Consider the following 24,824-nt stretch of genomic DNA (forward strand, 5'->3'; position numbering starts at 1 on the left):
CGGACACACCCCTTCCCCCCCAAAAAAAAAGAAATGTATTCATTACATTGCCCATGTAATTGTAACCTCTCTGTATGGTATTTTCACAATTAAAAAAAAAAAAAAAAGAATATGTTGGCTTAGAGGGAAGGAGAGGGAAGGAAGATTCCTTTTCCAATTATGTAATATCCTTTGAGAGCTCCTTCTAGTGGTAGGTGCTAGGAACTTGCAAACAGCAGGACATTTCAAAGTTCATGAGATGTAATCAGGGGTGCAGCATAGTGGTAGAATGTATGCTTTATCTTCCCAAAGCCTTTGTTAGGTTCCATCTCCAGAGCTACAAAAAACTGGAAGTTTAAGATTCCTCTTCTTTCCTTCTTTTCTTCCTTCCTTCCTTCCTTCCTTCTTTCCTTCCTTCCTTCCTTCCTTTTCTTCCTTCCTTCCCCTTTCCTTTTTTATTTCTTTCTCTTTTTTATTTTATGGAGGATCTGGTTATATTGCCTAGGCTTCCCTCAAACTCCTCAACTCAAGCCATCCTCCTAAGTCAGCCTCCAGAGCAGCTGGAACTACAGGTATGTGCCACTATACCCAGCTCCTTTTTCTTAATGACAGAAATATATCAGAGGAGTGTCACTTCAGATAAATTTTAGTATAATACTTGAAAAGTCATTAGATTCTTTGTTGTTTTTTCCCATTGAGACAGGGACTTACTTTGAATCCCAGGCTGTCCTCAAACTCACAATAATTCTGCCCTAGCCTTCCAGAGTGCCAGGATTATAGCCATGTATATGCCAGCTATAAATTATCCTTCAAAATTCTTATCAGCATGTAATACACTATAAATAATTTATAGTCAGTACTAAAGGGGAAATGCTTAATATTTTATGTACAGACAAAATTCTTCAGTTATGAATTATCCATTCTATGAAAAGTAAAAGAAATATATATGTATTTGAAGTTTTATAATATATTCATCTTTTCAAAACAAGCATATTATTTCCAAGAGAAACACCAAAATTAAAAGAAAGTTTTAATTTTCCAACATTAGCTTCTTGAGTGTCACTGTTTACACTGTGTCCCATCTACCCAGCCACATGAGATCCCACCTCTCCATGTAGCCCTTGGCTCCTCCATTCCTCTTCCAGATGGACTTCTCTACCTCTTGCTGCATACTCTCTGTTTGGCTTATTTGTTAGTGCTGGCAATGGAGCCCAGGGCCTGGCATGCTTTGCAAACCCTGCCAAAAAGTTGGAAAAAAAATACTGGGCTTGGTGCTCCTTTCCCCTCCCTTAATTCCCTTCCTCTCCCTTCATTTCTCTTCCCCCCTCACCCCTCTCCTCTCATATATGCTCTGGCCAAGCATTTTTCACCCCACACTCACTGACATGGCTCTTATCAAAGGCATTGGCTATTTTCATCTGACCAAATACAGAACAGTGGTCCCTCCTGGGCTCTCACTTCTTATGTGGTATTTGTTTCTACTTTTCACCAGACTTCTTCTCTAATAAAATACCACAAACATCACAGAGCTAAGCCTTAACTCTGGATTTGCTCCCAACTCTGCTTCTCTTGCTTAGTGGAGTTCTCCATAACTCCTTTCCGCTTTCCTCCCACACACCATCCAGTGGCAACCTAGTAACTTCACTAATAACTTTTTTTTTTTGTCAGTCATGGGCTTGAACTCTGGGCCATAGCACTGTCCCTCAGCTCTTCAGCTCAAGGCTAGCACTCTACCACTTGAGCTACAGTGCCACTTCCGGTTTTCTGGTGGTTTATTGGAGATTGCCTGGGCTGGGCTGGCTTTGAACCATGATCCTCAGATCTCAGTCTCCTGAGTAGCTGGATTACAGGCCTGAGCCACCAGCACCCAGCAAGAATAACTTCTCAGCCTATCTCAGGATTCTTTGTGGGCTAGCTCTTCGTTCAGACAGATGCCATCTTCTCATCTCCCCTTACAGCCATGCAAGTAGTCAAGCCCTACTTCACAAGCACTTTTGGCCCTCAGCACCACAGTGCCCTGTCCCCTGTGCCCAGGTTCCCTCCATAGATCTGCAACTGCCCAGTACTTTATTCCTCTTCCTTTACTGCTGGCTCCCTTCCCTCATGGGCCTGGTATACTGTCATTTCCTGTCTATTTGTCTGACCACTGGACCAGAAGGTCCCTTCATACCACCTCACTGCTCTTTGTCATAAGTGCTACAGCACCTTGCCATCTTCTATCCTCTCAGTGACTTCTATGTGGATTAATTCCCCTATCAGAACACAAGCTCTGCAAAACCAGGAGCTCTTCTTTATTCCTCACTAATTTGGGTAATAGGTGCTTACCTCATAACATTCAATGAGCTCATGAAAGAATGATGGAGCTAATGAAGTATCCAGCTTATAACCATGGCTGCAGTTGGAGGGCTCCTCCAGAACCTCTCTTCCCTGCATCTTAGGGTGCTTCCGATTCTGCACACTAAGGAACCTCCTCTTCTGATAGTCTTCAGCCCCCAACTCATGAAGTGCCTTAGAGGGAATCTCTGGTTCTAGATCCTGAGATGAGCAAAAAAGAGGAGAGCAGGTGGGTTGATAAGGGTGTTAGCAGACCAACATAATGACTCTTATTAGTCCAGGAAGGAGATAGTTAACACTTTATGGGTTGCGGAAGAGGGCAGAGATTCAAAAGCCATAATAGTGATAGTGGAAAGATATAGTATAGGTGGATGGGAAGCATATTAGTTAGCATAAGCTGCTATAACATACTAGCACAAGTTGCTGTAACAAAACACCACAGTCCAGGTGTTTAAAATACACATTTATTTCCTTACAATTCTGAAGGTTGGAAGTCTGAGACCAATATATCATATGGGATGATTTCTCCTGAGACCTCTCTGTTTGGCTTGTTGATGGGATCATTTTGTCCTCATATGGACTTTTACATTGTGTTTATACATCCCTAATGCCCATCTCTTTTCTTATAAAAACATCTGTCCTGTTGGATCAAGGCCCAGGCTTATGATGTCATTTGATCTTTATTATCAGATAATTATAGTCCCTATCTCCAAATATAATCACATTGTTCAGCCCAGTTTAGTTCATACAGAAAGGAAAGATCAGATGGGAAGCTTCAATAGTAACTTTCCAAATTATATAAACTACAAATGTCTTACTTATTTTGCATATTTATATTATGTACCCCACCCACAATCATTAAGAAGGGTAGGTAAGCCTTCTGTCAGTCAAAGACCAGATCCATTGGTTGGTCTGGGGACAGAATTCTTTAATATTCCAATGCATATGAATTTAGTTGTATCAGTAACGGTTGCCAGCGTTAAACAACAGAAACCTTTCTCTAATCCCCATTCCTTCTTGAAAGAGTTTAGAAAGAGTTAAAAACCTATTGGCCTACAGCAGCACCAACATGAAAATCAAGCATGTGCCTAGCAAGATGAGCAAGAAAACTGGAGCCAATGCCTGGCAGCTGCCTGACAATGATATCACTGCCCACTTTGCTGCCTCTTCCTCATGGCTCATCACACAGGCTTCTATCCTTCACACTACACCAAAGCCACTCCTGTCCAAGAAGCTACTTACCTTCTCTACCCTTGACCTCTCAGAGCCTAGAAGGATCACACTTATTTCTCAAAGCAACATTACTTTAGAAATCAGACTTCTATTTTCTGGTTTCTTCTTTTGGCTTCCACTTTTCAGTGTTTATAATCCCTTTCAAGACTGACTTTGAAGATTAATTTTGTAGCTCTAGCTCTAGATCTTTCCCAGGACCTCTAGATCCCCATGCCCAGCTCAATACCTCTGGTGAGAAATTTTAAAACATATTAAATTTAACACTTTCAAAGTAGTTTCCCCCAAGATTACTCTACCAGTCTTGTCCATTTCAATAACTGGCACTAACTTGACCTGGTTGCTTAATATACTAATAGTCACTAATACATATATACTTTCATAGAGACAAGATTTTGTTCCAGTGTATATGTATGAATCCTTTTTTATGTTACTATAACAAAATACTCAAGGCTGAGCACTTTCTAAAAAGATGCTTAATGGGCTCACAGTTTTGGAGGTTCAAGGACATGAAAACATTATTGTCTCTACCTTCATGAGGGACTTACATGGTTCCATCATAGTGGCAGTCTGGTAAGATGGAGAGATCATATGGAGAGACAGGAAGCCAAAGAGAATCCCAGGGTTCAAACTTTCCTTCATATAACTCATTCTTGGGAGAGGCAACTCACAGTCTCATTAGAACTACTAATCCTTTCTGAGGGTACCACCTCCAAGGACCTACCCAATTCTTACTATGCCCTGCCTCAAAGATCCCACCTCTTCTCTACATTCACACTTTTGAGAAACAAGCCTCCACCACAAAAATCTTTGGAGGACACACAGAAACCATGTTTAAACTATAGTGTGTGTCTATAGACACCTAATTTTTTCAATACCCCATTGAAAGAGGTCCCAGTACCATCTTCTTTTTACAAATGAACATTAGCAAATTAAATAACATCCAAGTTCACACAGTGAGCAAGGAACAGGTAAGCTTTGAAGGAATGTATACTAGCTCCAAAGCCTGCTTCTAAGCTTTACACCATAGTATTTCAATTTTCTTCACCATTTATGCACACATTCCATCAGTAAGTCCCCAGGTGTTCCCCTGCAATCACTTTTCATCTGCCCTATGTCCACTCTGCTGAGCCAGGATCACTGTATACCTAGTTCACTATAATCATAGCTAATCCTATGATGCTGCTCCCCTGCCTACCACTTTCAATGTTTCCCTACCATTTCATAATTCCTCCAAATACTTCACCACTCAGCCTGAGGTATGACATGACCCTCACTTTCTTTGCCACGTGGATTGCTTTGCTGTTCTTCAATTAAGCACATTTGTCTTCGTGGACTTGGTACTTCTTGTCAATCTGTGCTTAGAACCCTCTCATCCTGGAAATCTTCACAATACATTCCATTCAGGTCTCTTCTTGCCCAGTTCCCCCCAAATCCTTCATGAAAAATAGGTCTCCATTCTCATCTGGTCCATCTTCATCTCCTTGATTCATTTTTAAATTTTCAAGATTAAATGAATCAGCATTGTGTATTGTGGTAAATAAGTGGTTGTTAACTATTGCTGTCTTCATAGAATATGGGTACCATGTGGAAAAGAAAGAACTTTGCCATGTTCATGGGTTTATTACTATTCTAAAACTGTTTTAAGTATATAATTAAAACTCAAATATTTATTACGTACATGCATGCATGAATGAATGAGGAACTCAGGAAACCTGCTTTGAATTTCAGGTTTCATATTTCTCTATTGGGCTTCCTTTTCATGTCGATTTATTAGGAAAGATTCTTAAGCATACTGAAGGAAAATACTCAGTGCTTACAAGCTGTGCCCCTGACAGTTCCAGTCAGATATCTGCCTCCTATCCTTGTTCACGCCTAAATAATTTTCCCTCCTAGACAGATGCATTATCCCTTCTTGGTCTTCAAACTTATCACAGGATAAACTAAAAGCACAAGCACAAAATTACAAGGTAACTATGGGCCACGCAGGGCTTTGCAGTACTCCCAACTATGTTTTCTGTCATGTCCTTTTAGCCATGAAAAGCACTCTCTGAAAGAGGCTACATTCACAAGACAGTCAAAGGCATATAACATTTACCATGAACATGCTTTCTTTGCCTGGGATGTTGGTGGCCATCTCTCAGTGAAGGGCGAGGGGGCCTGTGGTTCAGTTTCATAAGCAATCCTGGGTCTGGGTAAACATGCTTGACTGATTAATGATAACAGCTCTTAAAACACCACAGACATTTCCAGAGCCCAGAAGTGTTTATTTTTTATACTAAATTAAATTCATTTTCCCTCTCATTCCCTTTAAGGGGAATGGTGACAAATTTAAATTCAGAGTGGACTGCTCCATTGAAGATGGCCATATGCCACAACCTCTAAATAGGCTATGGTTTAGGTATATGTTTCATTACGAGGGGGATGGGAGGCAGGGGAGTTAGCACTGAAAAGAAGAAAGGAAGTTTTGGATGGGCTCTGGGCTGCTGAAGGATTAGCACTGAACCCTCTGCCTGGCACATGACAGGAACAAGAAATACCTTGTATTTCCCAAATACAGTAATAAGCAAAATCAAGAATAGGCCATTGTATCATAGTTCATAGTTCATACTTACTTTTAATATAATAGATGCAAATACTAATAAGGGCATTTACTTTGTGCCAAGTACCACAAAGGTGAGAAGTAGAAACAGTATGGCCTCCGGGTACATCAAAAAACTGAAACTTAGGTTAGTTAGTTTTCCAAGTGTAATGCAGGGCAGAACTAGGGACTAAACATTAGCTGCTAATTCCAAAACCCCTTGTCCATCTCTTATGGAATATCTATCTATACTGCTCTAATCATGAGGGCAACAAGAGGCATCAATTTCGTGGCCATATTTGTGCTAATAAATTCTCTCTCAACAAGACTGTACTAGATCAGGTAGTCATAGCACTCTAACCAGTATGTTTTCCCCCATGTTGCCATGACTCTTATCATTCCTAGCAGCTCTATGTAATCCTGTGAGAAAAGAATCTTGCTTCAATGGACTGGGGTCCTTGGAGTCCAAGGACCGCAACATCAAGAGTGCCCATTGAATGACAAGCTATTCAGGAGGTTGTGAATGTAATGGTAAAACATGGAGCTGAAATAAGCAATTGTTTTTTGTGGTAGTGTTGTTGTTGTGTGTATGCCAGTACTAGGGCTTTAATTCAGGAGCTTGCACTCTCACTTGGCCTTTTCACTCAAAGCTGGTGCTCTAGCACTTGAACCACATCTCTACTTCCAGCATTTTATTGCTTAATTGGAGAAAAAGAATGTCTTGCAAACTTTCCTGCTTGGGCTGGCTTTGAACTGTAATCTTCAGATATCAGCATCCTGAGTAGCTCAGATTATAGGTTTTAGCCACCAGTGCCTAGCTAAGCAAAATGTTGTAAATTTACTTCATAGGACAATTATATATTGCTTTTACCAATATTTAAAATGTTTTCCTCATGAATGAATTTCAAAGACACATATGGTTACATGGAAAACATAAAGACACAGCACAGTTATAGGCTGTGATTTAAATAATATATTTGACTTGCTATTGAGGAAAGGCTCTGACATATATGGTGGCAATTCTTGACAATAATTTTGACCTTTTTTCTATATGGAATCACAGATACATAATTCCTTCACTTTATAAAGTGGACATCTTTCCTACATATGTTGAATGTGAAAGTTCAATGGTATGGTATTTATTGATTTATGATTCAGTAGGTATTTGTTATAAGCTTACTTGTGTCAGGGACTATGCTAGGTTTAAGATAGGTCAGCAAAACACTCTTCTGCCTTTGTTTGGCTTCGTGCTCAGGGTTGAGAATATAGACATAAGTGTAGAAAACATTCTTGTATATAATTACTGCCTAAATGCCAGAAAAAATGCTATAAGAGTGTATGCCAGGATATAGAGTATAGTGATTTGGAGCAACGTGGTCTCCTCTGAAACAACAAAAGTAAAAAGTTTGCTCCAATGAGCTAGTAAGTGGAATTTCATGATTAACAAGCAAAATTATTTGAACTAATGTTTTGTTCTTTATTTATAGGTAAATGAAATACACAAGAAATGAAAAGAAATAACAAAACTACAAACTTAAAAAAAAAACTTTTTTTTACAATGTTGCGGACTAACCTCAAGGCCCTGTGCATATCAACTATGCATTCTAGCACTGAGTCACACCCACAGTTCATGTTCTAAGTTTTCTGAAGCAAAGTCTCTGATAGCAATGAATTTACTGTAAATGGCCATTTTCCCATCTATCTCAGAATGTCAAATTACCATTTCTTCTTCAAAGAACCCAACCACCATGAAGATTTTGTGTATTCTTAAGGATGAATATACTCTGGACCTTCTTAATTGTTTTCTCATAAGTGTACCACTTTCTAATCTATCTCATAGATCTTTTTTATTATGACTTTTCCATTTGGAACACCTGGCTCTGGTCAGTAATAACTGAAGTGACCAAAGAGAGGAAAGAACATCATCTTAGATTCCTTCTCAGGTATCTAAGATGATGCTTCCAGAATTCTCATATGAAAGCACCTGATGGTATGGGTGACCTTGGCTATCACTGGACAGTGAAGTCCATGGCCTTCCAGGCTTTTGTTTACCCAGGCACAGTCTCCAAAAAGCCCAAGGGACAGAATAGTGAGTGTCTAACCACCAAAACCCTGCTCACCCTTCTAAATCTTAATATAAAAATGTAGGAGCTGGGCACTGGTGGCTCATGCCTGTAATTCTAGCTACTCAGGAGGCTGAGATCTGAGGATCGTGGTTCAAAGCCAGACCGGGCCCCAAAGGCCATGAGACTCTTATCTCCAATAAAACCACTAGAAAACTGGAAGTGGCACTGTGGCTCAAGCAGTAGAGCACTTGCCTTGAACTGAAGAGCACAGGGACAGCACTTAAGCCCAGAGTTCAAGCCCTATGACCGACAAAAAAAAAAAATTAGGATCACTATACTCAGTGGAAGAACACTTGCTTAGTATGTGGGAGGTCATTGGATTAATACTCAACATCAAACAGATGCACAAATTAGGACTTCCATATTTATAATGACCCTGATTTAATAAACAACTATAAAATGTCAGAGGCTTTATATCAACAAAGATTTTTTTCTCTCACTCTTGATACATCCATCATACCTGTGACTTCATCTCATATATTCTATATCCCAGAACCTAGGTTGAATAAGAGGCCTTTTTCTGGAAAATTGAGATGCCTTGAAAGAGGGGAAATGATGCCTTGGTTCACTTCTTTCCTATTACATTGTCTAAACAAGCCTACATTCAAAGCTGACATCAAGAAGATTCAGAGGAAGTAAGCCAGGCCCAAAGAAACATAGGTCCCATGATTTCCCTTATTTGTAATATCTAGTATATGTATGAGTCAAGCGGAAAAGGTCAGATAATGTGATGTCAGGAAAATGAACCCTTAGATGTGTATTTTAATGTTTTTTTCTTTCATGCATGTGTTTCTAACGCATTTATAAGATTATCTCTTTGTTGCTTTGTATGTCCCTCCCCCACAGTATAACCCCTGCTTTCACTATATTTGATGTCAGTATAACATGTGGAGGAGATGGGGAAAAACCAGTTGTTTAAGGATACAGGTGGACCTGTTGCAACAATGAGAAGTACAAGTTGTCATGTCCAAAATGAGCTTTACAACGTCGGTGCGGGGGGGGGGGGGGGAAGGAGAAGGATTGGGATTGGGGGGGAGGGGGGAGGCTGCAAAGGGATGTGAAGGGTAAACAAAAGGAGGAGGCTACAATGCTTGGTAAGAAATGTACGCATTATCCTGCCCATGTAATTGTAACTCCTCTGTACAGTATGTTCACAAATAAAATAAAATTAAATTAAAAAAAAGAAGATTCAGAGGAAAAACCCAGTCAGAGCAGCAGTAATTATTTCTCTAACAATTTTATCCATCATAATGTGCCAGAACAATGTGGTTATTAATGCAATCTACAAAGTATGCTACACAGACAAGTTTTACTAAAACCATGGTCTTGTCAGTCAGCTTATTCTCAGTCTTGACTTTTTCATCAATAAAATCAGAGATTTGGTCTACAGTATATCAAGGTCTCTTCCAGCTATAACTTGGGGACTGAAGCTTTGTGTTGTGATTATTTATTTTGGAATCTTATCGTAAGACCAAGTGCCAGTTTCATTTCTACATTTCCCAGAAACCTTACCAAGTATGGCACTTAGACACATTTGTTGAATACATAAGTTAAATCCTATGAATAACTTAGACTTTAATGTGAATTCATTGGATAATTTCCTGGAAGCAGGTAAGATAGATGGTATGTGCTAACAAAAACTGAGAAGTAAGGACATAGACATGAAGAAGAAAGAAGAAAGAAGAAAAGAAGATGAGAGAGAGAGGCCTTACAGATTGTAGCAGAAGCAAGTTAGAGAAAGATGGGGAGGATTTCCCTAAAGCATTTTTTCTCAGGTCTACCCTGTGATATGGATAATATACTCTGATCCTGCTCAATTCCTTGTGGTTCCAATTTACATTACCCAAGAAAGTAAAGCCATGTATATTTTGAAACTATGCAAATGGATTAAAAGGCTTTTCGATTGCCATATTCTTTGTTCTGTGTAGAGAAACTGGGAAAGGAACATGCTCACAAATTGTTGGAATTCAATTATAGGAAATGCTGTAGTTCTGTACAAAAATGAAATCTCTGATTTTACTGTGAAAAGGAAATGATATCCTTTCTGACCTAAAAATAAGTTGTTTTGCCAAGAAAATACTGTTAACCAGAAGAAACCAGCTAAAAGGAAATATACAATGACTGCTTTTGTTTCCATTCATTCTATAAGCATTTAAAAAATCCAAATCTCTTGTTAATGGCACAAATACACAGCATAGTTTTTAAAATAATTACAAAGCACAATTTGAATTTTATATTTAATATTTAGTTGAAGCGACAGATCCGTATCTTCGTTTCCACACCATTTCTTTTGTCTACACATTGTGATTGTAGCTTAGAGATTACTTGTGAGCAAGCCTGCCTGCCTTCCTTCCTTCCTTCCTTCCTTCCTTCCTTCCTTCCTTCCTTCCTTCTTTCCTTCCTGACTTCTATTCTTCCTTACTTCTTTCTTTCCTTCCTTGCACCAGTATTGGGATTTTAACTCAAGGCCTCGGATTTTTTGTTCAATGCTGGTGCTCTGCCACTTAAACCACACTTCCACTTCTGACTTTTTAATGGTTAATTGGAGATAAAAAGTCTCCTGGACTTATTTCTGCCTGTGCTCACTTTGAACTATGTTCCTCAGATCTGTTTCCTGAGTAGCTAAGATTATATGCATAAGTTACCAGCACCTGGCTTCAGAGTTTTGTTTTTTTTTTTTTTCTTACTTCATAGTAACTACTCAATTATTTCATGTCTTGGTTGTAAGAATAATCAGAATGTGTACAATTGCTTTTGATTTACTAGTACAATGTGAAGGGGATCAACAAATGTAGCCTAGTTTTAAAACAATCAGGCCTATGATACAGATAAATTGCATCCCAAATGACAATAACCAGGGCTTCTGTTCTGCAAATGGAAAGACCAAAACTTTTTCTTTCTCCCTTTCTCTGTTAACCAACTTCAACATAATGAAACAAGAAATCCCAAAGGCCACAGCAGTGAGGATCTGAGAAGCAGAAAGCAAGTCAGAGAATGAGAAAGAGGAGTCATTATAATAAGCACAGGGTCCCAAAGGCCCATTAGAGTTTTCTTTCATTTTCGATTTTCAAGTACCATCTTTAGACTAGTAATTTGAACATTCCAGAGAAATACAATCAAGTAAGGAGTTTCTAAAATAGTCTTGCCTTCCTCAAGAATCTTATTCTTACACTTCTTGCTAGTTCGAACAGGACTAGAGCTCACTTGGGCTTTAGATATATATTGCCTGTGCTTCTTTTCCTTATGACAGGGAATTCCTTGGCCAGCTGGGGAATATTAGCAAGTAATTGCCATTGAGTAGCAAATAATGGGGTTCTTAGGCCTTACCTTAGAAATCAAAAGTACTTTATAATTTTCTTCAGTGGACCAGAACCTCATTGTTTCAGGTGGCTGACACTCTGCATGCAGGGACACTGAAACTGTTTGCTAATTTATGCCATAGAATAGGAAATGACAGCCCAATGTTCAGGTGTTAACTTCACCACAAAGCAACCAAGGGTTGAAGTTTCACAGGACTCTGGATCACAGCAGAAGCTGAGCGGGACTCAGGAAGCCTGCCTTAGCTGTTAGTGTGCAGTTTTCCTTGGAGATGGGCCATCCTCACACTGGGCCTGCCTGCCCTGCCGGCCTTCCTGTCCCTGCTCTCCATTCCTAACTGGCCTAGGGCGCCTTGGATGGATCTCTTGCCATTTCCTGCATCCTGCAGGAGCACTAATTGAAAATTTGGGTGGCCTTGCTTATTTATTTTCCAGGAATGCAGTGGGTTATTTTCATGGCATTTTCTCAGCAGTGCAGTGTTTCAAACTACAACAATGAGAAGAAAAATACAGTCTCTGTCAGCATGCAGACACACAGCAGAACACTGCACCAAGCTTTGACTTTGGAGTCCTCAGTCTATAAATTGCAACTAAATATAAGCCACTGGACATGGCTGCTTCTTTCATGAAATTAAAGAGAAGTTACTTCCTCATAGAAAAGGAGCAAATACAGTGCTATGTTCAATCACTATGACAAGTAAAAGATAAATAGGAGAACTGAACATTATCTGAAACAATTCAATAATCAATTACTTTTTCTGAATCTTTATACAATGGACTAATTTTCTGCCCAGTTAGTATTTTTTTAGAAAGCTACAAAAATAAAGCTTATTTCACTATACCGTAGCTCTGGAGTTATATACAAGTAACAGAATGCATATGGGGCAGAAGGGTTTTTCTTTAGGAATATGTGAGCTAACAGTGAACTAATTTTCTCAAGATGCTAAACCATGTTGTTCTAATAATCTATCATGACTGTAAATTTAGTATGCCCAACATGCAAAGAGGACTCTATTTCAATGCACTTATATAAAAACATAATTTTGGCAAAAATAGATTTATACACTTGGCTTAGAGTATTCATACTTTAGAAAGGACTTTTAATTTCACCCTAGATGTGTGCACCTTTGATTTCTAAACTAAAAAAATGCTGAGAAAAAAATTGACAATTGACACATTTTGTGTGAAATACGTTAAAAGAAAAAATTTAGAGTGTCTGAAATATTTACATGTGTTTAAAAGATTTAATTGCCAAAGATGATTATTTTAATTGAATTAATTTTATTGAAAGAGTACTAATTCAAGGACAAGTCAATTTCCATTTTTATATCTTTAAAAGGGGCGGGACCTTGTTAATTTTCTTAATGCAGATGTGTTCCAAATACTTAGCTGCCATTGGTGTAATTGATGGGCTTGCTAAGGGTACATCAATTTTTCTCAAAATGGAAAATAAGTGCCTTTGTGGAGCAAATGGTTGCTATGCTTATGAACTGAAAGTAAACCTTAAACACCACCAGTCCTTCCATGTGTATATATGAAAATAGAACAATAAAACCTGAGGAATTTGTTCTGAGAAGGTGATGGAGGGAAAAAGGAGAAGAGGAGAATGAGATTGCCTAGGGCAAATTGTGTGCTAATGTGGAAGTTGCACATTGAAACTATTGTCAATGTATGCTAATAAAATTATTAAATGTATAATTTTTTTAATATATGCTAACAAAAATAATCTCTTGAAATAAACCCACTGGTCCTTTTTATAGTTTGGGCAACTGTAGGAGAATAAAACACAAAACACAAGACTTTATCTGTACCTTTTAACCAAAATGTTTATGTTACTTAAGGAGTTTTTTACTTTTTTTAGTAAACACTAAGCTATCAAAAAATCTTGCATAAAAATAAGTACATAAATGTATCTGACTTCTTGAGTGGAAAAAACTTACTAATGCTTTATTGGAATTCATATATGGGATTTCTTCTAAATATAGTTTTCTTTCTTTTCCTTTACTAAGGAGAACTGGAGGTTGAACCCAGAGTCTTAAGCATGTCAAACAATTTAATTAGCTACACTTGCATACCTTGTCTTAAAAATTAAAGATATTAATGGAAAAAAATCTGCAAGTATTGTCTAGCTGAAATACAAATTTTCAATATAAGTATGCAAGATAAATAATAACTAATAGCTTTTCCCATGAAACTGGTTATATATTTGAAAGTTGCTATATTATCTTGGTAACAATGCATGTTTATATAGCTCTTCATAGACTACAAAAGTATTTTAAAACATCTAATTCATTTCACAATTCTGTAATTTGTTTAAAAGGCATGTTAAATTCAATAGAAAAATATATAAAGTAAAACTGTGTTTTTGAAAGCATATCCATAGTAAAAGAATCAAATCTGAAAAATAGGAAATATGTTGCAATTTAAATAAAGAAGATACTGAATCTTGAATGGATATACTTAATATTTAATGTAGAAAAGAAGTTAAAAAAACCTTCATTCATATTGCAGATGCATTTTATTTAACAGTTTTTATTTGGCCTTTTAAAAATAAAAAGTTAAAAGCAAATTACGTTGCTGCAACTGCTTCTGTTTTCCTGTTAGTGGGCTGGCCTCTAGAGGGCTGGGTCTCTTTTGCTTTGTTATGTTAAGTAAATAAATGACACCTAGGTAATTGTCCATTTGTATGCCTTGGCTTTTGTAGGAAGTCTGAACAGATAAAGGCCTGTTTTACCACTTACACAAAGTCTCCAAAATATGTTCATTTTTAATATTTCTCACTATCATATCCACTTTCAAAGATCTAGAATGTATTTCAAAGAAATGTATTTCATAGAATAAACAACAACAAAATCACTTATTTTGACTTACCCTATCTCCTGAGTTGAGCCAAGAGCTGCCATTTCATGTAAACAAGCAAATGTGACATCAGAGTATATTTTATAATTTGTGCACCAACAAAACTCATTGCTAAATTAGTCATTGACCAGAATTTCAAAATTATGCCTGATAAAAATGCAAAGTTAAGGCTGGAGAATTTATATTACAGAGGACAGTCACCATCTGCAGAAGGTAGAGAAGGGACTGGGTTGCCAAATAGTATATAGAAAACAAAACACAAATTATACCGACATCAAATACAGTGAAAGCAGGGGACAAAATACAAAAGCCGAAGTACGAACAATCTTCCCATCTTTGCTCTCTCTTGAAAATGTAATGACTTAGACAGAAAGCTTGAATGTATGTACAATGTTGGATAATAAAATTATTGGATTTCTGTATCAGCTTTCTACATCTGATATGTAACTGTAAACAGTGACAACTCACCTGATATGGATTAGTTTATCCAAAGCATAAAACAAAATAAACCAGGTTCCTGATTTCTTTTTCTTGTGAAAGTAAATTGGTCCTTCGGAGTCCTTTCTCATAAGAGAGGCAAAAAACGGTAATATAGGCAAGAGAGCAAGGAACCTGACAGACATCCATAGCCATTGATCGGGTAGTTCAGACTGTCAACTCCCTTCTAGATAGAGAAGAGGCCTGGTGTACAGCCCTCCCTAGCAAAATTCTCCAGTTACACACTCCTTAGTAATGAATTGCTGCTGAAGGCAGAGTGCCAATGAACAATCTTTCTATGATGAGTGGTTCAGCCACAAAAAACAAATGTGTTAATCAGAGAATTTTCAGAAAAAATTAGAACACCACTGTCAGCATTATTTTTTACATGGAATTGTGATGAAGACCTTAATTTACAGAAAAGACCCAGGAGATGTGGGGAAATAAACATTTAAACTGCTTGATGAAACAGGATGATGCAAGGTGGCTAAAATAAGTAAGCAATATAGAATCTAAACACTCAAAGGCCTTGAGTCCCACAGCCGCTTCCCTCACAGTTCCTGGCATAGATGGTCAGAACTAATTTCTAGTAGTACTACCCTCACTTACCCATTCCAAGTCTTTTGATGAACACCTAACTCTAAATGCAGCTTAATTTTTCAATATTTTCTTTGTAGTATGTGGAATGCATGTGCGTGTGAGTCTGGATGTGTATGCATCTGCATCTGCATGTGTATGTGTATGTGGATATGCATTGTATGGAGGCATTGCTGAGGTTCTATGCATATGTGTGGATATACATGTGCACATGTGCATGTGGACATGTATGCACTTACCTATTGAATATGTGTCTATATGGGCATATATGTGAACACGTGTATATATTTATTTGCATGTGTGTGTGTGTGTGTGTGTGTGTGTGTGTGTGAGCAATGATGGATGACTATTACTGATCAAGAAAAACTCTATTCAAAGAAAAAAAAGGAAAGAAGGGAGAGAGTAAAAGAGAGAGGGATGAAGAGATGAAGGGAGGAGAAGAGCAAGGAACTCATGGTCTGTTGACTCAACTTTTCTGTCTACCCCCACTTTTTTGTTTTGTTTTCTAACAATTTTTGCCCCTTTATATTAAAATAGGATGTGTAAAATATTCAGTCCCTACGAATTGAAAGTAAATCTCTATGAAATAATAAGAAATTGATAGTCTGTATCTCACCCAGGGACTGAAGCACTTGCTTTAGCCTTGCCTAGTGCTCCTGTCCACTCACTGTCCCTGGGCTGTAGACATCCTGTACTGGCTGTTAGCATCTCAGTGTGCATTATGCTTACCATGGTAGTAGTGAACTTGAGGGGAATGGTAGTAGTGAACTTGAGGGGAATGAGGGAAACCAGCAAACAAAAATAGGTGAAGATTTTAACATCTGGGATTCCCAGAGATTTGAAAATATTAAGGATATCCAAGTTTTTATCAGAAATTGACAGGTCTTATTAATTATGAATATTAACAGCAATATTGTTAATATCTGAAGTATTACAGATATGCTAAGAGACAATAAGTGAGTATAAATTCACTGATCAAGATTGATAAATTGTTTTATTTTGTTATTTCATACTTGAATAAACTTATTGCTAAGACTTTATAGAAGGATAACTTATTAAATGCTGTATTGTTACTTCACAAAATGCTTCTACAATGTAGAAACATTCTTAATCCCTCTTAAGAAATATAAAGGCTTTTAGGTTTATAAAAGTTAATTTGATGTTATTCATTTAGATGCTAAGAAAATAAGTAAATCTTTTTGGGGTAAAGTAGAAATCCTTAATTCCATGAAAGAACTTTCTGGATTCTGTAATGTATTTTATAAGGAAGTTGAATATTCAGAATTACTTAGGTTTTTTTAATGTCATGAAATATATAATGCTTGTGATAATTTGAAATTGATAATATGTAGTTATTAGAGTCTTAATTAGGATATGAAGACAATTTTAAAACACTATCTTTTTATTTTGAACTACTGGTGACTGAACCCCAGTTTTTCATCATGCTAGGCAAGTTAATATGCCCCTGAGGTACAAACCCTAACCTCCACATGCCTATCTTTCTGTATTTCATAAGAATTCTCAATGCTTATGCAAATGATCACGTATAGTAATGAATTATAATATACATTTCCAATAAGTTCATTAAAAATTTAAAGACTAATAACTTATGGGGCAATTGACCTTATACAGCAGTGATCTTACTCATGTTTGTGGAGGTTGTTAAAGGATTAGTTGTGAATGTGGCCTTGTACTTGGGATAATTTCCACCCTCAAATACTGCTTATGTAATCATGTTTTATATAAACCTAACCAAGAGAACAGTCCTTTACTTGGAATTTTCCTATTTAAATGTGTTAGCACCTGCTTTAAAATCAAGTATATTCTTTATAGTTTTAGTGGCTATTTTCTTAATTGTTAAAGAGTTTCCCTCCAACGTATTCTCTTAGACTGCTGTATCAACTCTGATCATAAAGACTAACTCATCAAGAGCAGCACAAATAAACAACAACAACAACAACAAAGATCAAACAACGTTGTAACTTATTCTCCCCTCCTTCCAGTGTCCAAACTGTTGGTTTACTGGGAAATTAAAAATATTATTTCTTTATCTTAATGGCAGATTAGCTTAATTTATAGAAAAGCGTAAAAAGAACAATGTCTTCCATATAAGAGAAACTCTCAATGTTTGTGGACTTGAAAAATTGAAGTTTGAATTTCTGCATTGTACATGTATAGATATCTCTGACTTAGTGACTAGACATAAATCATTTTCTTTGGTAAGTACCTCCAGGAATTGTAGTGCTTCTCAGATCAGTTAAATACAGATTTCTCTTTGACATTTTTAAAGAAAGGAATTATTGTGTAATCATAAATCAAGAAGTAAAGCAAAGTGAAAATTCTGTAAAAATAGAAGATGCACTAAATATGCAAAAGGCTCCCCTCTATTTGATTGGGAAGCTGAGTTGTCTTATTATGAAAATAATTCTAAATTATTTCAAAATTAATTTATATTTTATTTCTCTTACAGCATGCCAAAAAATCATGGGCAGGGGAGTAGATATAATACACTACTTTACTTTTGCCTTTGAACCATATTCTACGTGACATTATAGAATGTAATTATATTTACTAAAAAATTGCTGCCAAACTTAAAGAGTCAATAGTTACTAGAATATTTATGTAAAGCAAGAGCTCAGAAAGCTGGATGCTGTTTAATATTTTTTCTGGATATTAGTCAACATCATGCCTTGTCATACAATGGTTAGGCATTTCAAAGCCAGCCAGCATTGTAACTAAGGAAAACATGGTCTATAAATTCTAGTTCAAAACTGATTTTCCTAAAGAATGAAAACTTCCTTCTGAACATATTTTAACAAATACATACTAGCAAATAGGAGGCCATTTAATATCAGTAACAATTACATTTAAATATATCCAAAACACAAAGTGACCTGAAGGAACAAATAGCAATTGCAGGCATTTTCTTCTTTCACAAAATGAAGACTGGATAAAGGCAAATGACCATCAAATGTATAGAGCATTCTAGAATACCATTTTAATTATGTAATTAGAGAGTCCTCCTTTGTTCTTAAATGAACTTTTGTTAGGAATTCTCACACATTCTCAGTATTCTGAAAAAAACAATTGATTATGTGAGAGAAAGCACACGAACACATGTAACTCTATCATTCATGCCTGTGTATTCATTTAACCTTCCAATATACATTAGTAGAATGGATATGCATCATGTTAAATACGTGAAAAATTTAGTAATAATGGAAATCAACACAGATTCAACCTTCAAACTCTGAAAAACAATGTGGCCAAGCTTAGAAAGATTGCTGAATGGAAAAGCAGGAATTCAATAAAACCCGCAAATTAAAAAATTCAGTCCAGGTATTTAACATTACATTGCTTTTCTCTTTACTACTTTACTTCACAGCTGACCTACTGTGGTTTGGCTTTGAAAACAGGAAAGTAATTAGTTCAGAGGGCAGGGGTGTTGTTTGGAAGGTGTGGAAATGATTCATGACAGGGAAGCCACAAGTTATGGAAACAGAAAAGGACCAAAAATCTGCTTCAAGGTCAGAGAGAGCAACCAAAAAATTCTTTTTAAAGTGAGTTGCCATATATGTAACAAATGTAAAGTACAAAGCATCTGGGTGAAAAAAAATCCATTTACTTGAATTGCAGAACCATCAGTGCTAGCTAGTACTGCTGGCATATAGACTTATTTGGAAAAACTCCCCTAACACCACCCATATGTCCTGGTCTGCGCAGATGGCCAGATAAAAGTTGCCAGAAGAGAGGGCACTGAAGCTCAGCCAAAATTTAAGGCAGAATAGTCAATTATTGAAAAGTATGCTCATAAAATTGTACAGCTTAAAGGTATTTTAGACTGTCCCCCATTTTACTATCTTATTTCACAAATGAGATTAACTGTGATGCATGCCTGTAATCTCTAACTACTCAAGAGGCTAAGGTCAGAGGATCCAAGTTTGATACCAACCTAGACAGAAAAGTTCCTGATTATCTCCAATTGACCACTAAAAAAACCAGAAGTGAAGCTGTGGATCAAGTGGTAGAGCACTAGTCTTGAGTACATAGTCAGGGACAGTGCCCAGGCCCTGAATTCAAGCCCCAGGCCCAGAACACACACACACACACACACACACACACACACACACACACACACACACACACACTCACACACACTCACACACACACACAAAATGCCAGGTGTCAGTGGCTCATGCCTGCAATCCTAGCTACTCAGGAGACTAAGATTTCAGGATCACAGTTCAGAGCCAAAGGGGGTAGGTAAGTCCATAAGGTTGGTATCTCCAATTAACTATCAAAAGGCCAAAAGTAGAGCTGTGTCTCAAATGGTAGGATACCAGCCTTAACTGAAAAAGCTAAGGCACAGTGCCCAGGCCCCGAGTTCAAGTACATGTCCTACCTGACTCAAAAATCTGGGCTTTGGATTTTTTCATGTGATTTTCCTTTTAATCAGTAGTCAGTTGGTAAATTCTTTTTTCTTCTTTCAGGGGTTATGGATATATTTTGCTTCTTTATTTTTTTGTGTTTTGCTGTTGTTTAGTGTTATTTTTCTCACAAGGGGTGAAAAATGAATTCCTACTGAAACTATTATGTTACAAATGTTTAATCAGAAAAAACAAAGGCCCAAACTTTAAACTATTGGACTCCTTGGGAATTTTCTTTCTGTATGTGTGCTCCTATCCCTTACGACCACAGAATATGGAAAAAGGGCAGCTTCCTGTATAGACAGGACAGGTACTTGATGATAACCTGGTTAGGACACAACCCTGGTGAGCAAGAGCAAGTGGCAGAGACATACATAGTGATGCCTGACAGAGCCTTTGGAAACTAAGATTAATCCCTAGATAAATCACCCTTGACGCTCTCAAAGACATAGATATAGGAAAAATCTCTTCTAAGGAGTTTAAATCTTTTATTGGGTTTGTGGGGAACCAGAGGCTCAACTAAGCAATAAAAGAACTCAGATAAAACTCGTGTCATTTGAATGAGAGAGGAGAGAGAAAAGAGGTGAGAGAGAGAGAGAGAGAGAGAGAGAGAGAGAGAGAGAGAGAGAGAGAGAGAGAGAGAGAGAGAGAGAGAGAGAGAGAGAGAGAGAGAGAGAGGGAGGGAGAACCAAAAGTCAAATAGCAAGTCATGTGCATGGTGACATTCTGGACAGTAGTATAAAGAAGTATGGACATGACTCTAAACTTTGCACAACACTTCCCTGTAAATATGAAACCATGGTTGAAATTTCTGCTCCAAGTGGGATGCTGTTTTTCAGGGATTGAGCTACAAAATAGAATCCAGGGCAAACTTCCCTGAGCCTCAAGCTTTACAGGGTACTCTATTATGACCATGGAATTAACTAGAAATATGTTGTTATTTTCTGTTCCCTTTCTGTGATCATTGTTTTTACTGACCAAATGAAAACTGGCCTTGTTTCCAGAAAATGAATTATAGACAGCCTTTGTATTTTGGAAAATTCCAAAAGACAAACACAATGCTTCCCCCCCTTCCCAAATATTACTCACCTACTAGCAATTTAAAACAAATTAAAATGCTATTTTATGTCCAGGTAGACATCTTTCATCAAAACATAAAGATATGAATTTCTTTTCACAGAATTACATTATTACTGTCCCCTGAAACACAGGGAAAGGCTGGCAGGGACAGGAAAGTGCTCTTGTGGTTTGCTAAGATAAGCTGTTTTCACATACTGCCCCTGTTCCTTTTCTCCAGGTTCTGTGGCCCTTAGATCTCTCGGGCAGTAAATGCCTTTCCTCAATTTCTCTTTTCCCTTTTGGACCACCTACAGACACAACCTACTGCCAAAACTGCCCAGATATAAACACAGGTGCAAAACACATCTGCATCATTGCTCTGGATGGCAGCAATCACCATATGGTTGGTGTACCACGATTGTAACACCATACCCTTCTATGAAGTAAGGTTTATTTACAATTTTTAATGAAAATATGCAAATTGCAAGCAAATAGAAAAGCCACAGAGCTCTTTTTGCTGCAAAGCTGATTGGAGACATTTGCCTGTGTTGAGGACTTTTTCTTCTACAGAGCTCTGAAGCCCATAAAAAAAACATAGATGGTTAAATCCACAAAGACTTTTGCAAGAAGCATATGATAATTATAGTGAAGGTAAAAATGAAATGAGGTAAAGGGCTTCCTTAACTAAGAACAACACTATAAGGATAACTAAAACAGCTTTTGGTAAAAGGAATCACTCAGATATGGTAAATCCTTATTGTTTTAAGGGTTAAAGTATTTATTAATTATTGTCTATTTCAGATGGATACATGAAGTGCAATACATTTAAGGTGTTGTTTTAAAGGTGATACACAAAATAGTATTTAAGGAAAAGTTAGACACATCTTTTAGTTTTTCCAAACTGGTTGCATGTTTTAACATTCTTTTCTCTTAAGTTCAATGACATTTGACTGTTATATCGAACGTACGAGTCACCATGATGTTTAATTGCTCCAATAGCTACTATTACAATTTTAGATTTAATGACTGTTATTTCCTACCAACTTCTGCAGACACTGCACAATGTTTGCAAGCTTGTTTTAGAATTAGAATCAGAAACTTATGGAAAAAGAAAGAAAACAGCATCAGTTATAATGACAAAAGAATATCTTTCCTCTTCTGAGTGTTTTTGTTTCAGGAATATGATATTATTTATTTTATTTTTTCAATCCAGGAGAAATCTGAGGTTTCAAGACCCATATATTCCAGCTAAATGGCAGGATCACCTAACCTGAGAAATGGCATGTCATTGAGACCCAAAGGGTTTGGTTTCACTGTGAAGGGGTGCACTGCTGCCAAAGATTTCTTACTTTATTTCCTTTGGAACTATGTTGCTAAATCTCTTCATTCAAATTTTAAATGCTTTCCCCTTGGTCTTTAAAATGAACAGTCCTAAGGATAGTCTAGTTGTTGTCTACTGAAGAAATACTTTGACACATCCTCTGGATAAAAGGAGACAAAAATCATTCTAAGTTGCATGACTAAAAACATCTGTGCTATATATGCTTTTCCGAGAATATATTTTCCAAATAAAAGTGCAATTCATTATTAAAGATTCGTGAATATTGTTAGGTTTAAATTAGGTAGCTGATGAAGAAAATACCACACAGTATTCAGGCAGGAAAAAGAAGTTTGTTTCCAGAATTGCCATGCATGGTGAAGCCCCATGGCTGAAGAGGTGGGCTGCTGTCTACCCAAGTTTATCTAGGGCAGTGGCCAGGTGAGAGAAGGTGTGGCCAAGTGGGAGGAAGTGTGGCCACACCTGATGTGGATGTGACCTCAGAACCTGGGACCCTCCCAAGTCGGATGGAAGACATAAGGGGGGGCAGTTCAGGATATGACCCCAGGGAAGGGGAGGTTACTGCTTCCAGACAGCTGTGCCAGTTACCTAGGTGACATAGATACTGGAGGTTGGGTGGGAGGCATCTGTACTGCCTTCCTGGGTGGACCTTACACTAATAAGCACAGGTTGTTCTGGGCTTATAATGGCAATGTTGGCTGGTTCCATCAGAGAATGACCCAGAGATGTTTTCCAGATTTGTATTTGACTTTGATGGTGGCAACTAGAGCACAGTCTATATGGGGACTTTGCACTGCCCTGAGTGCCACCAGTTCAGGATCAGCTCCAGAAGCGACTGCTTTTGGCTTACTTCTGAGTGAATGAACTTTTTCTCCTGTACTTCCAGAAAATCTGCTCCAGTGTCCTCAGCACAAAGAAAATGACAAGTGTTCCCAGAAGACTTCAGTCTCTGCTGCTGTATGTTACTCCTATCCCTGTTGCACCCACCTTCAGGATGATGTCCAATCATATTTTACTGGGAAGAAAACAGATCTTCTCAGGAGGGTGGGTAGGTTTTGCAATAGGGTACATTGCTGCAGTTAGTCCTATGGTTTTCCCATTATCTCATTGTGTTTCTCCTGATCTTCCCTCTAGATTCCCTCACCTACAACTAGCACTTCTGTGTTGCATGGTTGCTTGTTCATGGACATGATCTAGATCCTTGGTCCTGTCAGATCTGAGCCCCTGAATGTCATCCTTTGTTGGATGGCTGCATTTTTTGGTCCTTTGATTTTTCCCGCCTTAGTAAAGAAACCATTGCTCCAGTACTTAAATATAAATACCTTGTCATTATTTATGTTCCTAACCCCGTCTTGACAATTTTGTCACAATTCCCAATTTGATTCCCAGTTTCTCCCCTTGTGCTCCAGTGCAGACCACCAGCCTTTCATTTATTTTCATGGCAGTACTAGGTTTGAACTAAATAGGGAAGTAGACTACCACCTGACCCACACCTTTTTTATTTTTTCAGGTAGGGTTTTTTTGGTTTTGTCTGTCCTGGGTATCAATCCTCCTACCTCCAAGGTCTATGTAGCTGGGTTTATGACTTGGATTGCCTCAAGCTGACCACCATCCTTTCCTGCCTAAACTGTTGAAATCTTAGTATACCATGGTCATCCCCAGTTGAGAGCCATGGGGAAGTGCCTCCTTCACTGATCTTGCTATCACCAGTGCCTGCATGGTGCCCCAATTCATGGGTTAACTTCAACACTCAGAGGTCAGGCAATAGACAAGAAGTCCCTATGTATTTTCCATGGTTCTTTGAACTTTGTGTATCACCCTGCTTTTCAGGCCCTCAGCTGGAACCACAGAGCTTAGTCATGTGGGGCCTACTGATTTCACTGGGCGTCCCAATCTGGTGTAACCCTTTAACCTGAGTTTGATCAAGGGAACTCGTTGACCTTTAGTGCTTCACTGAGGCCTTCGAATTCAGTGCAGCCCTCTCACCCTGTGCAACTCTCTTGATCTGGTGCTACGTCCAAACAAGGTGCAGCCTACCTCTCCAACATTCTTTTGACCCACGAGGACCTCCTGATCCAATACAGTCCCGGAAACGCGCGAATTTCTGAGCTGGAATTGTGAACTATGGCCCCAAAGGCATATGTTATCTTACACCCTCTGAAAAATCTGGAGGCGCGGGAAGAAAGGTGCAAGTGGTGAACACTTTGAGGTTGTAAAGTCGGCACACGTTCACAAAGCCTGTCCAGGAAAACAAAAATGTCAGCTTGCGTGGGTTCGGTTTGGAGCAGGGGTCCGGGGGCCGGGTGTCTCAGCCCGGTGCCTCTCAGCCTCTCCCACCTTCCTGACCGGTACACTCCTTAACGTACCTCTTGGGCCCGGCGCAGTGCACAGACCCAGTTCAGCCTTAGGACCAGTGCAGCCCATTCTCCTCCGGTCCCCTTCCCTCCTCAACCATCCCTTCCTGTCTCTAAGGAGGCGCGGCTCATCTGGGACTCGGCG

At 38.1% G+C, this 24,824-nt stretch overlaps 1 long non-coding RNA gene across 1 annotated transcript; it reads right to left on the bottom strand.

Annotated features, from left to right (window-relative positions):
* Positions 1-1,023: 1,023 nt before the first annotated feature.
* Positions 1,024-24,795, bottom strand: LOC138827896 (uncharacterized). Its single transcript, XR_011372198.1, has 3 exons — positions 24,692-24,795; positions 2,305-2,514; positions 1,024-1,216 (listed from the first exon to the last, which is right to left on the bottom strand). It is a non-coding gene; the product is annotated as an uncharacterized lncRNA (long non-coding RNA).
* Positions 24,796-24,824: the final 29 nt, after the last annotated feature.

Source organism: Dipodomys merriami, unplaced genomic scaffold (assembly GCF_024711535.1).
Source record: "Dipodomys merriami isolate MVZ:Mamm:240054 unplaced genomic scaffold, mDipMer1.0.p SCAF_16, whole genome shotgun sequence".
NCBI classification, from domain to species: domain Eukaryota; kingdom Metazoa; phylum Chordata; class Mammalia; order Rodentia; family Heteromyidae; genus Dipodomys; species Dipodomys merriami.